Below are 14,273 nucleotides of genomic sequence, written 5' to 3' on the forward strand. Positions count from 1 at the left end.
GTATTTCAATTTATATACTAGCTTTAAAAGTATGTGATTCTCAAGGAGTCAATTTCTTGGTCATGTAAAGAAGGTTTTCTTACTAGTTTTGTGGTTTTATGCCAATTATTTTCTTCTATCTATTCCTCAGTATTCTCTTATCAAATGGGAATAAGAGCATCAACTTCATTGGCCTATTTTGAGTTTCTAATGGTATAAAGTATGAAAATCTCTTGTCACAGTGCTAGTACTTAGTTGTACATTCAATATCTAGTATTTATTTTATCGTAAGTATTGATTTAAAAAAATGCTGGTGTTATGCCCATTCATCCCTCAGTTTATGAAAATAGAAATAACATGGAAGGAAAAAGTGGTCTCTGCCCTCAACATAAAATAATCAATTTTATCAAAGTAATAAATCTACTAGATCAGGGATTTTTCACATGACTCTATACTTTAGCATCACGAATTGTTAAGTAAAAGAGAACTCCTAAATAGTCCACCAGTTGAGTCAAATGTTTCATCAAGTTTAAGGATCAGTGTTCTGGATGAATGCTCTAAAAAGTACATTGGTTTTAACATTATATAATATATAGAGAGATAGATAGATAGATATAGATATATGATTCTTATACTTAAGCAGACTTTTATTTATAAATGTTTGCTTTCCATTTTGAGCTTTGTGGCACTTACAAGAGGCATCTCCTTTCTTCACTTAACCAAAGACTCTCCATCTGTCAGCTCCAAATCAAATTCTACTTCATTAATTAAAGCCTTCTTTCATTCCTTCATCACAAAACAAAATGTCCCTCTTTCTAAATCCTACCTAGAGTATGGTCAACACATATTTTTCTCTAAAGTATCAAATAGTAAATATTTTAGATTTTTACAGGCTAAGTCAGAACTACTCAACTTTACTGTAGCAGAAAAGCAGTTACAGGAAAATATGAAAAGAAAGAGCTATAGCTGTATTCCAATAATACTTTTATTTTTAAAAAGGCAGCAACCTGAGTCTTTATTCTCCCTATCTGTAAAGGAATATTATCATGAATCATGTTGGTGAATATTTATGTTTTAACATGAAAAAAATATCTGTAAAGTCGATATAAAGTCTTTCTATTTGTGGCAGCTTTTAAATGTGCTTATATGCACTATTATATCTAGGTGGAAACTATGGAATTCTTATCTTAAAATTCACTTGGAATATACTCCCAACTGACACTACTAACTCTGTAGCTAAGTGAAAAATTCATCACTTAAATACTTTTGCAGCATTGATGTCAATATGTGAGTGTTTTTCTATATGTTCAGAAGCCAGAATTTTGTATATATTGGAAAGATGCACATTATTGTAAAGTCAACACATTATTTGTTTTCTGAACATCCTTCTTGGTTCTAGTTGTAAACTGTAATATTATAACCCACAAATACTTGTGTAGAAAATAGAATCCCCAGGGATAAGGAAACTCTTCCTGAAAACACACCAAATACACAGACAGGATAAGAACGAAATGACTGTTACCATCTATTGGCTTCCAGCATTATTTATTTACTCTCCAATGAAAAACTATAAATAGACTTTATTAACCACTTTCAAAATGAGAAAAATTAGCTCTGGAAATTTAAATAATGATTTTAGTCAAACAGTTTAACAGTGGCTGAGTCAAAATTCATGGAGGTCTACTTGCTTACCTCCAAAGCCTCTGACAGATGGAGAGAAAGGGGGAAGTGAAAAAAGTGAGAACTATAGAGTGAAACCCACTACAGGGAAACAACTCTGATGTTCCACAAAAAGCTGCCTCCCAGACACTAAATGCTTAATCTTGCTTTAAGAATATCTCTGATTATTTGTGTGACTGAAGACTAAAAAGGACTCACAAATTTTTTTTTCAGTCATTTCTCTAACATCTAAAACAGTATCTGGAACAACATAGTAGATGAATGCTATTGGTTAAAGCACTGCATTCTCTGGCTTGAAATATGTCAGAGGCTTTCTTCAAGAATCTCCCTTCAGGGGCTGGAACTATGGCTCAGCGCTAGAGCACATGCCTAGCACGCAAGAGGCCCTGGGTTCAATCCTCAGCACCACATAAAAATAAATGAATAAAATAAAGGTATTGACAACTAAAATTAAAAAATATTTTTTTAAAAAAATCCCCCTTCATTGTAGATTTGAAATATACTTTTCCATGAGAAAAGTGACATATATTTTTCCTACTCTGTTCATCTCTGTTCATATATCTGCTCGTACCAACAGTCCAGGACATCCTTAGGAGTCCTGCCACCCCATACACATTTACCCCCACCACTCACAACCAATCTAAGGGAATGACATCTCATATTTATTATTCTTTAGTCCATAATGGTTCTCTAGCCTCCCTGAGTTCATAAGAGGTCAGTGTTTTCTCTAAGCCTCCTACCTGGTTCTATATACTTAATTCAAATGTTAAGGAACGTTTATTATTTCTGTCAGAGTGTTTTAACAGACCCACCCTATTATATTTGACTAGTCTCTTGACTAGTTAAAAATGTTTTTAGATGTTCTCAAATTTCCTTCCTCTAGAATGTCTTAAAATTCACTGAAGCACTAATCATTTGAAAATACTAATAGTGAAAATTGTATGTGGTTAATAGATTAAAATCCAGACCCCTCCCCTAGCAAGATGAGTAACTTTGGGCAAGATATTTTACCCTTGTGTTCTAATTCTCTCATCTGGAATATGAGGGTGATAACCATGCTTCCTCAGAATGTTTTGAGGATAAAATTAGTTAAAACATATAAAGTACTAAAAGGATGCCTTACATACAGAAGTGTTCAATAAAGGCAACTTAATTTTTACACAAAGGTTAACTCTGTAACTTTACCTAATAGCTAACTCGTTTGGTCTACTATCTTTAAACTCATTTATCTTATACATACATGGTATATTTGTTGTTTTTACCTCTGATTCTATTAATCTACAAAGGAGGAGGATCATTTTATTGAATGGCTAATCTCCAATTGTAATCAAAATTTAAAATTAAATTCCCTCTATCTTTTAATGGTTTCTTCATTTGTTAATTCATTACACAGAGAAAAAATGTTCATCCCCAAGTTGGCAGAGGTGAATCTATATACACACCTTGATTTGTCACCTTTTGACTTCACCTGAAAAGAGTGTATTGCTGATCAGTTGTGTCATGAACAACAGTTCAAATATTTATAGTCACAAACAACCACTGTACTCCAGTAAGTATTCTGCACACTTTTGGACTTTCCTAAAGTCTCCTCCAAAAATGCAACAGCCCTGAAAAAGAATCAGGTCAAATAAAGGACAGGTAGAAAAACTAAATATGTTAAATTGATAAAGAAAACATAAGACATGTGAACTGTCACCATGTATGTACAGGCTGCCACTCAACTGGAAAAGTAATCTACTTCAGCCACAGAGAGCTGAATAAACACCTTAGAACAACAACAAAAAAATGTATCCCAAATTAGAACTACCTTTTAAAAAAATAGGCTGCTTCCATGTGTATACTATGTGTATCCTTAAAATAAACCCCAAATGATAGTTATCAAAGATGCCAAAGATAAAATAGAAACAATACACAAAAGTCAGAACACTCAGATGTACACTAAATTCCTTGCAATTCCAAAATCCACCCAACTGCTAAAGGAGGCATGAATATTAACATTTATTATCCATGACATCAGAAGTCTAAAGTATAGTGAGAAACTGAAGACTTATACAAGGGCAATTCTAATACCATGTTTGGAACAACTAAGGTATTACAAATGCAATGTACTGAAATTTTAGAAAACTTTTCTTTTACCTAATCCAGAGGCTTCAGAGGAATTTTTAATATAAGCAGCTCTGAAAGTAAAGTTAAAGTTAGAAATGGAAATAGTAGGAAGTTAGAGCATGTCAATATGAAAGAGTATGACCACAGATGCAGTGCAGGAAATAAAATGAGAATGAATGAGGAACAGAGGACAGTTCAAATTGATTTGCGTAGGATGGCTGTTGGAGATGGGCCTGGAAAAGCTGTCTGTAGTTACATCACGCAAGCACTGAAATGTTGGTCCTTTGGTGCTAGATCATGGTGGTCATCAAAGTGTTACTAACATAGTAGGGGAGATATGCCGCCATGGGAGTTTCTGAAGACAGGTATATCGTGGGAATATAATTGTGAGATAGAAGGCTAGAGGGAGGGAGTTCTCCAAAACTTCTAGTCTGGAATAATGCTGATACCAACAAAATAAGTGCAGGTTAAAAAAAGAAGGAAGAAGACTTAGAAGGTTCAGGTGAGACCACAGGGTGTCAGAGATGTCTGCAGCAAAATAAAGGGAGCTGTCTAGCAGACAACTGGAAATGTCTAGAGAGGCCTAGAGCTTAGGGAAGGTCAGAGCTGAAGACCCTGACTTGGGAGTTATTCCTACCAGAAGAAAATGAAGGTCAAGCATTGAGGAATTTCACAATCAACAGAAAAAAGACAGAAGAAAAACCAAAAACAGAAATTTAGAAACAGATACTCCAGTGAAATGAGAACAGCCAGAGAGGACCAGAAGCATACAGAAGCCAAACGAGGAATTCAAGAAGCAGCAAGTTCCAACTTTGCCAAAAGCTGCTGATAATTCAAAGCAAATGAAGATCTGGAAGCCAGGAGATCTAGGATTATTAAATGCTAATGTTTATTATACTTTATAAATAAAAAATTCATCTTTTCAAATCGAATTGTTTTCATACTAGATTATTCTTTTTTCCTTCAAGAAAAAACAAATTGATTTTTTTATTTGAGAATATTCTGATCCCAAGGATAAATTTATGCCGTTAAACATTCTCAATTTGATCATATTGGCCAATATCTAGTGCCATTCTACTCAGAGGCAAATTAAAATGTAGAGGGATTTTTGTTGTTGTTGTTATAAAGACTGACAGGAAACTATTGTCATATAGAGGTCAAAGGCCATTGTTAAGGACCCAGTGTGACAATTATTTGCTTCTATCTCTCTCTTAGAGTGGGCTTCTGTAAAATGGGAAAAAGAATATACATTTCATTGGGCTATTGTAAGTTTTTAATGAGCCAAGGTATGAAAGGCTCTAGTCACAGGGTGACACTCTTTCCTTCCTTCATTCTTTCTATAAATGTTCAGTAGTACCATGTCCGGAGCTCGGCATTAAGCAATGAAGAGCACAAAAGTCTTGGCCCTTGATTAACTTCAGACAAGACAGAAGCTTTATCATGTGGTGGTTAAGTTAGACACTTTTAAATTTCTAAAGGTATATTCCAATATATGCCTGAGCTCCAAATGTCTCTCATTTTCAGAGTCAATTTTTGGTTATATTGTATAAAAAGGATCTTCTTACTAGTTTTACATTTTATTCTTCCCACCAACCAAATTTCAAATTTTGCAATCCTATCCCCCCTCAAGGTTATGCTATTAATAGGTGGTGGCTTTTGAAGGTATGTCATAGGCAGTTGATAAATCATTTCTTCAAACTATGTAATGCCCTGGACAGTGAAACACTGCTCTTGGGAACCCCACAGTGCCAGGGTGCCCTGGAAACACTCATTTGCAAGGTGATTCCTGTTGATGGGTGAAATTCTGTGTTTGCCATGGAACTCACTAGTTCAAGAGGCCTTGATTTCAAAACGTCGTCACCCAGAGAGAGGAGGTGAGCATAACTTGCCAAGCCTCATACAGCTTGTTTTTCCTATTTTCCTCAAGAAGCCTGCCACACTGAAATCCTTTGATGTTCCTATCTATAAAAATAAAATGTAGGCTCTTTTTCTTTGTTAGACCCAGGCTCCATCAGAGCTGATCACCCACTGTGCCCCCCACTTTCAATTAATAAGTGAGTTTTTATTTTATTTCTACAATTTTTGATTAATTTTTCTCAGCTTGTTTACATCCCTCCTGTGCAGTTCACTGATCCCTTGCTGTGCAGGAGGCAGGGAGAGAGGTAAGTAGGTCATGAGGATGTAGCCCTTAGAAATTAGATTAGTGCTCTTATAAAGGGGGCTCCTGAGAGCTCTCTTACCCTCTTTCTACCACTTGAAGATGTAGAAACCTGCAGTCTGTGCCCTGGAATAAAACTCTTAACACCAGTCAACCATGCCAGTATTCTGATTTCAGATTTCCCAGCTCTAGAACTATGAGAATAATTTTCTGTTGTTTATAAACCACACAATCTTTGACAATTTGTTATAGCAACCTGACCTTTAAGGATGATTACGGATTCCCAGTCTCTCTCTCTCTCTGCTCTGGTTTGAGATGTGACCCTTTGCCCCCCTAACCCTGCTAACACACACACACACACACACACACACACACACACACACACACACTCCTGCCATAATGTGCTACTATCTACCACCCTCACCAAATGTCAAACCAATCCTTACACCTTCATCCCACCCTCACCCCATCTAATCTTGGACTTTAAATCTTCAAATTGTGTGCTAAATTATAAACATTTTCTCTTTATAAGTTAGCTGCCTCAGGTATTTCATTTTAGTAATGTAAAGCTCACTAATAATGATTCTTCAGCCAACAGCTTTAATCAAAATATGATTAGGAATCAAGACTAAGTAATAATACATGTCATCGTATTATTAGGTGAGAAAGTAGAAAATGCTTTTTATAAAACACCAGCATTTTACACAGATCTTTATTTAAACAAATGTTTCACTTGTGTTCACCACTACTACTAAATATTTTCAACTGAAAGTCATGGTTTTTAATGCCAAGCATTACCAAAAATTAGTCACTGGTTCTATAATTAAACCACAGATATTTTGTGAAACCATCCAAACTGCACAGAACCATTGACAGAAAAATCTTTAGACCAGCATCATATAGCTGTCAATCAAATGTCCTGTTGGGTTTTCTTGAACTCCTTAGGAATTTCAATGAATATTAATGAAAACATTTGCAAGAAAGTTTTGGTATTAGGTCAAGAAAACCATTTCTAAAAATATTTGCATCATTTATCAAAACTGAGATTTGTGAGTATGTTGAAAGTGTCTCTAGTGCACCCAAGTAAAAATTAGTCCAACTTGTCTAGCCGGACTAGTTTTATTATACTTAAGTTCAATTTGTTTAACTTGTGTTTTTTTCCAGTATTCTTGATTATTTCATATATAAATGCACATTTTTTCCAGTATTCTCAATTATTTCATATATAAATGCACATATCACCCTACATATTTACTAATTATCAAATATGTTTGGTAAATGTGATTTATTCTTCTAAACAATGGCCTATATTATGCTATTCTCTCATACTGAGATATAAACTGCTGAATATCCCAGGTAGGTAGATTAGGCTCCTAGGTTCACCATCCAAGAGAGCAATTAAAAAATGCTTTTTCCTGCAAGTTTAAAAAGAAAAGAATCTATTACTCACTAAGAATTAGTGAGCAGTTGTCTTCTAACACATTTCCTAATCCCTTTGATCCAAACAGTTTTAAGAAAGCCTGTGACAAACCAGGTTGACCTCTCAGGGGAAGTTATTTAGTGGTTTATTATGCAATCCCACACTATTATGTCATCTAATTCGAGACTTGAGATTTCAAAGAGTTTCTGAAAATCTGGTCAGAATAAGCCAGTGATCCTTATAGCACCCTAAAAGCTTTCAGGCCAAATATTTAATAGCCCAAACCAGCAACCATGTATTGAGTTATTTTTAGGCAAGTACTATTTCACTATCTCAATCTTTACGATCAATATGTAAAAGTGGTTATTATTTTCTTTTTTTATAAATGAGAAACCAAAATTTAAAGACATTTAGCAACTTACCCTTAATGCTCAAGTGGCAGAGCTGAGATCAGAACCCAGACGGGCCAGACTTCTGAGCTCCTGCTTTTACCTCTGCCCTGTCCAGTAATCTGGCTTCCCAGATGAATGGTCTACACTCAAAGACCATGAAGCCTAGGAAGAGAGATAGGATGCTTACCCAAAGAATTATGGTGGAAAGTAAAATCAGAATAAGAGCATCCTAGATCAAGTTACAAGGCAGTTCAGATGAACACAGATTACATCCAGATGTGGGAACTAGGAGGGGGCTTCTTCCTTGAGATGGGTTGGGGAAAAGGGGGTCAAAACAGTAAAGGGCTGCAGTTAGTGATTGCTGCATGCCATTCTATTTGTCAGGCACAGTCTATGACACTTGACAGTGTTTTCTTCTTTGGTGTTCAGGATTCAACTACAAGCTCTATCTCCGTGCTGAATAAGACCAAGTCAACCAGTTTATGAAGTGATACTTAAATTCACAGCCTCTGAATGTAGTTTTTTTTTCTATTTCTCAGCCATTTTAACTGGGTTTCTATTTGATGTATATAGACACCTTTTGCTAATTTTTCAGCCCAAAGAGAGTACTTTTCTAATTCACACAAATGGGCCTTAATGGCAACTATCTTGTCCTCAGGGAAGTCTGTGTAGCATTTTCTGTCAGATTCAGAGTTGAAGGCAGAAGAGACTCAGTTTGTTCCTTTTTTATTTCCTTCTCTTCCCCTTTTCCTGCATTTCTGCCTCCCTCACTCCTTCATTCTTTCTATTATAAGATCCCGGTGCTACTGTGTGCTAGGCACTGCACTAAGTGATGAAGAACACAACAATCTGGCCTTGTTTAGCTTTATACAAGGCAGAAGTTGTACTGTGTAGTGGCTAAAGCCAGACAGACCGCCTGGTTGCTATCTCCCAGGATAGTCACTTACTAGCTGCTATGGTTTAAATATGGTTTGTCCCTATGCAAACTCTTGTTGAGGTTTGGTCCCACCACAAAATGGTCTTCAAATGTAGTAGGGCCTCTGAGAGGCATTTTGGGTTATGGGGACATCACCTTCATAAGGGATTAATACTTATCTCAAAAGAGTGGCTTAGGTCAGAGGGGACTGTATTAGTTGCTGTGATAGTGGGTTGTTACAAGGCCTGTGCTTGGCCTCCTTTGTATGCACCAACTTCCAACTCCATATTTCTGCCATACTGTAACACCAGCAGGAAACACTCCCCAGACAAGAGTACCAAACTGTTTGGACTTTCCAATATTGTGAACCAAATTAATCTTTCTTTATCCTGTATATCATCCAGTATCAGGTTTTCTATTATAACAATACAAAATGGACTATGACATGAGCTGTTCCACAGACACAAGTGGCTAAATTCCTCTTCTGCAAACAAGGATATGGACAGACCTACCTTATAGGGGGTTTGTGTGCTACCAGAAAGCAGAAATACAGTGTCTGGAATATGGCAAGCATTCTAGAGATTCTAAGTTACCATATTCTTGGGCTTATGGGTATGAGTGGGTCTATTCACAGTGTCAAAGAATTCAGAGCTTAATCTCCTCTCTCAAAAAGTGGAAATCAATTTAGTGGCCAAGATAATCTTCAAAGAAGGAGCAATCTCCCCTGGGAGCAGGGAGAAAACCTTCAATTACTTGTTTGTACATGGTCGTTCTCAATGAACAAAAGCTTGGGGTGAATACACAGGTTCCTAAGACAAGGGACCCTTCTCAAATTTTCATTTTGGCAGACCATACAAACATTTCTTAAAACAACTACTGAATTATTTTCAGGTGATTTGGGATGTATCCCTCCCTCACTGAGAAAATAAAAAAATGAAAAACTAAAAAACAAATGGAATAGGAGGATCAACCTGAATGAATAGATGTGAATTTCTTAAGAGTAGAACTCCAATCTCATTCATCTTGGTGATTCCACTAGGATGTTTGAGCTGATGATGATTTTACAGGCTCAAAATAGCTGGTCTACATTTTAGCTATTTCCACTTTCTTTATTCCACACAAGAGGATTTCAGGGTAGATACTAGTAATCCAATTTTATGACTAAGGAAAAAATAAAGCCCAGATTATTAAATAAATTACTCTTTCACAAGTGCAGAAATCAACTCAAATTCTGGGCCTGATTCTACAATTAATTCCCTTCTCCCCTGTGAACTTCTCAAAAACATTTGGTAAAGGAATATAAAGTTAAAAGTAAATTCAGGAGACACATTTCTTTTTTATTTCAACTAAATGATCCAGGAATATAACTGGACTAGAGACATTTCTTTAGTTCACTCTGCTCCTTCCCTCTAGAAGGACTCAAGGTCAAAACTGTAAGCCAAATATCATAAAAGACTAAGTATATATCTAGAAATAAACCAAGCATTTACAGAAAGATTCACGAATTTGGATATTGGAAACTAATGTTAAAATTTCAGAGCATTTAACCATCATCAAAAGTCCTTGGGGGAAAGAGAAGCCTGTAACTAGACACTGTTATGGTGAATTTTTGCAAAAAGTAGTTTCTGACTTTATGATTTGTTACCCAATATACTTAGTTGACTGCTGTTATAATCTAACTTTCACTGAAATCTTTCAGTTGCCCTCTCACTTAGATTGATTTAAATGTAATGTGTTCAGAAGCAGAAAGTGGAGCTAGGATTGCTTCATCGGGACTAAATAAGAGTCACCTTATTCAACCCTCATCTGCCCTGCCCTCTGCAGCCCCCACCCAATTCTGATTTTTCAGCCACACTAGACCAAATGAGCATTTAGTACTGTGGTTCAAATGACACAGCACATTCAAGCTAAACTGTGTGCTGAAAGTTTGCAACCTTCCGAGCTCTGACTGGGTTTAACCATAAAGCCTGTAGTGCCAAGAAAGGGCATTTGTGCCCATGACTTCCTCTTGCCCAGTCTTTTTTCACGACGCGTTTATCATTGCCTGCTATTTTTATTCATCTGCTTCGTCTCTTTTGGAACCAGAGAAAGGAGGAGTACATGAAGTATTAGTTTTCCTATTGCCTCTAAACAGCCTCACTTAATGTAACCCAGTCCTACTTCTCTAGGAATGGGAGTTAAAGAAACACTTCTAGAAACACTGTCCCTAGTTTCCTCTCCTGTGTGTATTTGTGTTTATGTTTTAATTTCTCTGGGGTGGAACCACAAAATTCCCTTCCCTGGTTGTAGAGAGAAAGTGGCCTTGGGCAAAACCGCCCTTCTCAAGGCAGCCAGCAATCCTACCTGAGCTTGCAAGTGGAAGAGAAAAAGGATGGAGAGGGCAGCTGCACTGCAGCATCTGCTGAGGAAGGAGGCAGTTAGCACGTGAGCAGGCTCCAGGGCTTCCAGCCTCACAAGCAACCTGGTTGGGCCTGGCGCCCCAAGCGTGGCGCAGCGGCCCAGGAAACCAAGCATACACAGGAGAGAAGCAAGCCCTTCTTGGCCCCTGCCAAGTCAGTACTGCCCTTCTGCTCAGCCACAGGCCTCGCCCCGCATCCACCTTTCCATCTGCCTCCACCTCCGCCATGCTTTCAGCATACCGCAACTGAAGCCCCCTGCCATTTAGTCCCTTCCTCCCAGCTCTCCAAGCCCAGATCGTCTGCTAAAAGAGTAGCCAGCCGCTCCCTGCACGCATTCTCACTACCTGTCTCCACCTACTGCAGCTACGACACCACCCCAAGGTGCTCAGGGGCCCAGGGGCGAGATGCTGGGGAGGCGCGCACAAGGGACACGCCTGACAGGAACCAGATCCCAGAGTCCCGTGGGCCAAGGAGACTGGGCAGTCCCTTGCGGGTCAAGTCTGTCCGAAAACAGAGAGCGCGGGCTGCTCCTGGCCCAAACCACCCAGGGTTATCCCTCCCGGGACCCCGCAGGCCCACCACCCCGACGTGCTCGCCCCCTGCCGCTCCCGCTCTGCGCTCCGCGCGCCCGGCGGACCAGAGTTCTTCTGCTGCGGCAGCTTCAGGGGGTTTTGCCTATATAAGGGCTCACTGGCAAACTGTGCGTTGGCGCGTTTGTCACAAGCTGGTCATTATTTGTACACACGCGTGCAGCGGCTCCCTGGGCAGCTCCGGTTGCAGACAGACGCACGCTGCCTTCCTCTCCACCAGCGCCTCCTCCTTTTCTTCCTCCTCCTCCTCCTCCCTTCTTCCCGGAGTGTACTTACTTTATCTGATCTCTGGCACAGGGTGGGCGCTGCAGCTCTGGGTCCTCCCCCGCCCAGTCGCAGCCGGTTCGCCTCGCTGTCACCCGGTGAATGGAATTATTTATTTATTTATGTCCCCTGACGTGTCCTCGCCTGCAGCAGCCGGAGGAGGAGGGGGGCAGCGGGCAGGGGAGGCGCGCTGCTGAACGCCCTTGTGGGTGCCGAGGAGCGCGCGCCGGGGCTGGGGATGGGGGGGTGGGGTCCGGGGGAGGTTGTGTCAGAGGACCGCCGGGAGCAGGGTGGGGTGCAGCTGGGGCGTGGGGGGTGGGGGCACCGCCCGGTGACGGGACTGAGCATGCTCCAAGCCGCTGTCAACGCTGCAGACCCTTTCTCTATGGCTTGAGTAACTCCACTTCGGATTTTAGTTGTGACCAAGTGAGATCTTTTGTTCCTGATCAGCCCTCTAGTGCTTTAGGCAAAGTACTTTTGCGCTTAACCCAAGAGACAGGTGTAGTAGGTCTGTTTAGATACCCCAGGGAAGTGTGCAACCTATTGGAGAGCAAAGGAAACATGAAGAATGAGAGAAATTAGAAGATCCTCATTGTGAACTCAGAGGGAAAGGGTTGAGCGGTTATTTAGTTAAGGATTTTGGGGGGGAGGGAAGCAGGTGACAGGTGTGGGGGTGTCAGTTTGGGCAATAAAGTTGACCAACCAATCCCCTCCAAGGGGAAAATAAAGTTTATACTATTGGAGGAGTACAGAAAACAGTAATATTGAAAATAGGAAGATACGAAACAAAAAAAAGGATTCATTTGTAAATGATTGCTTTTCGATTTAATTTATTAAATGATTTAATGCTTCGAAAGAGGAATTAGTTATTTAACAATGAATAACATTAGTGATGGTGGTAATTCTACAGTCCTTAGTTTAGTTCCTTCCTCTGTCCAAAATACACTTCTCAGAGAAGTTGTAAAGAGGAAGGACTGGAAATCAACATTTAGGCTACTCCAGAGACTGGGTTCCTTTGATACTTTGAAGTTGAATTGCTACCTAGAGTAAAATAAAATGCCCAGAATAATAAACATATACTTGGATTTAAAAACTTGTGTTGCAATTTTCTGCCAATTTAACTCGCTTTCCCCACCCTGATTCCACAATAATCTTATTAGATCTATTCTATGATTGTTCACATTTTAGACATTTGGAAACCACAGGTGAAATTACTTGAGTAAATTTACACTGTCTTACTTTGCCACAGTGAGTCTGTGGGCATGAACAAAACTTGAATTCTATTTTCTACAATTTCAAAATAGAAATAATATCAACTTGTCATTGTTTCTATAAGATTTAAGATGATATGTGAGTGGCTAGAACATAATGTGAAGGGAGTAAATGGTAGCTATTAATAAGTTCAAAATGTTTGGGAGTAAGTGATAGCTTTAAAACTAAAAAGCAAAGGCTGAAATTTCTAGAATGGACTTAAATTTTTTAGACTAAAAATATTTTTTAGATATTTTGATATAAGCAGGTTAGGTCTATGATATAATGTCTAACAGTGATTATAAACCCTTCATTACAGTTGCAAAATAAAAAAGAATGATAATCGTTGAAAAGAAAACATAAAGGCAATTTCCAAGTCATGTACTTGAGTGTTTGCTGTTGACATTTTCCTACTCATTCCTTACTTTTCTTTCTTTTCAAGGAGGAGGAAGAAGAAGAAAAAACATATACTTCCTGAATTTCACCCTGTTCTCCCTTTTCCTTTTCTGTTTTTTCTTTTATGTCCTGTTCTGAACAGTCCCTGTTTGGGGCCTACTTAACTATTGCCAACTCCCAAACATCACTTCTCATAACATTTTATTATAACCTTAGGAAGTTTTCATTTTAAGTGTTGTTTTCCCAATAATTAAAACTCTGGATCTAATTTACCTACTGCCCTAGAGTTGGCATTTTGGGACTCATTTCTAAATTGCATTTTGCTATAGCTAGGTATGTTATGTAAATTTGGTTGGATTAGAAAAGAATCTGAAAGGAGTATTACCTATTAATTACCAATTAATCCTATGACTTGTGGTTTAATATTGTACAGAAATAGAAATGGAAAAAAATTTAGTGAAAATGTAATTTTCAGAATTTGGAATGCTCTGGTAAAATTCCCCCCTTGGTTTCTATTCAAAAGGAAAACTAGTGAGAAAAACAAAGAACAGCAATAAACTTAATATTCTAGCAACTCATATTCCACAAATAAACAAACTACTAAACACATCAATAATATAAAAATTAATAAAGCCATGTATCTATGGACCTACACCCTTATATTCCAGGTTCTTTGCCTTTTCTTTTTTGTGTCTTATCTTCTCACATTTTTCTGTCTTTTC

At 38.4% G+C, this 14,273-nt stretch overlaps 1 protein-coding gene across 7 annotated transcripts in view; it reads right to left on the reverse strand.

Annotated features, from left to right (window-relative positions):
• Slc16a7 (solute carrier family 16 member 7) overlaps positions 1 to 12,134 on the reverse strand; it is a 170,063-nt gene extending 157,929 nt beyond the window's left edge. For 2 of the 7 annotated variants that reach the window (XM_013363054.4, XM_013363053.4), the window contains exons 1-2: positions 11,917 to 12,134; positions 7,766 to 7,897 (exon numbers count right to left, since the gene is read on the reverse strand). The gene's annotated coding sequence lies outside the window, so the exon portion shown is untranslated. The other 5 variants (XM_040280400.2, XM_040280399.2, XM_078053226.1 and 2 more) reach the window with 4 other exon arrangements.
• Positions 12,135 to 14,273: the final 2,139 nt, after the last annotated feature.

Source organism: Ictidomys tridecemlineatus, chromosome 6 (assembly GCF_052094955.1).
Source record: "Ictidomys tridecemlineatus isolate mIctTri1 chromosome 6, mIctTri1.hap1, whole genome shotgun sequence".
Lineage (NCBI taxonomy): Eukaryota > Metazoa > Chordata > Mammalia > Rodentia > Sciuridae > Ictidomys > Ictidomys tridecemlineatus.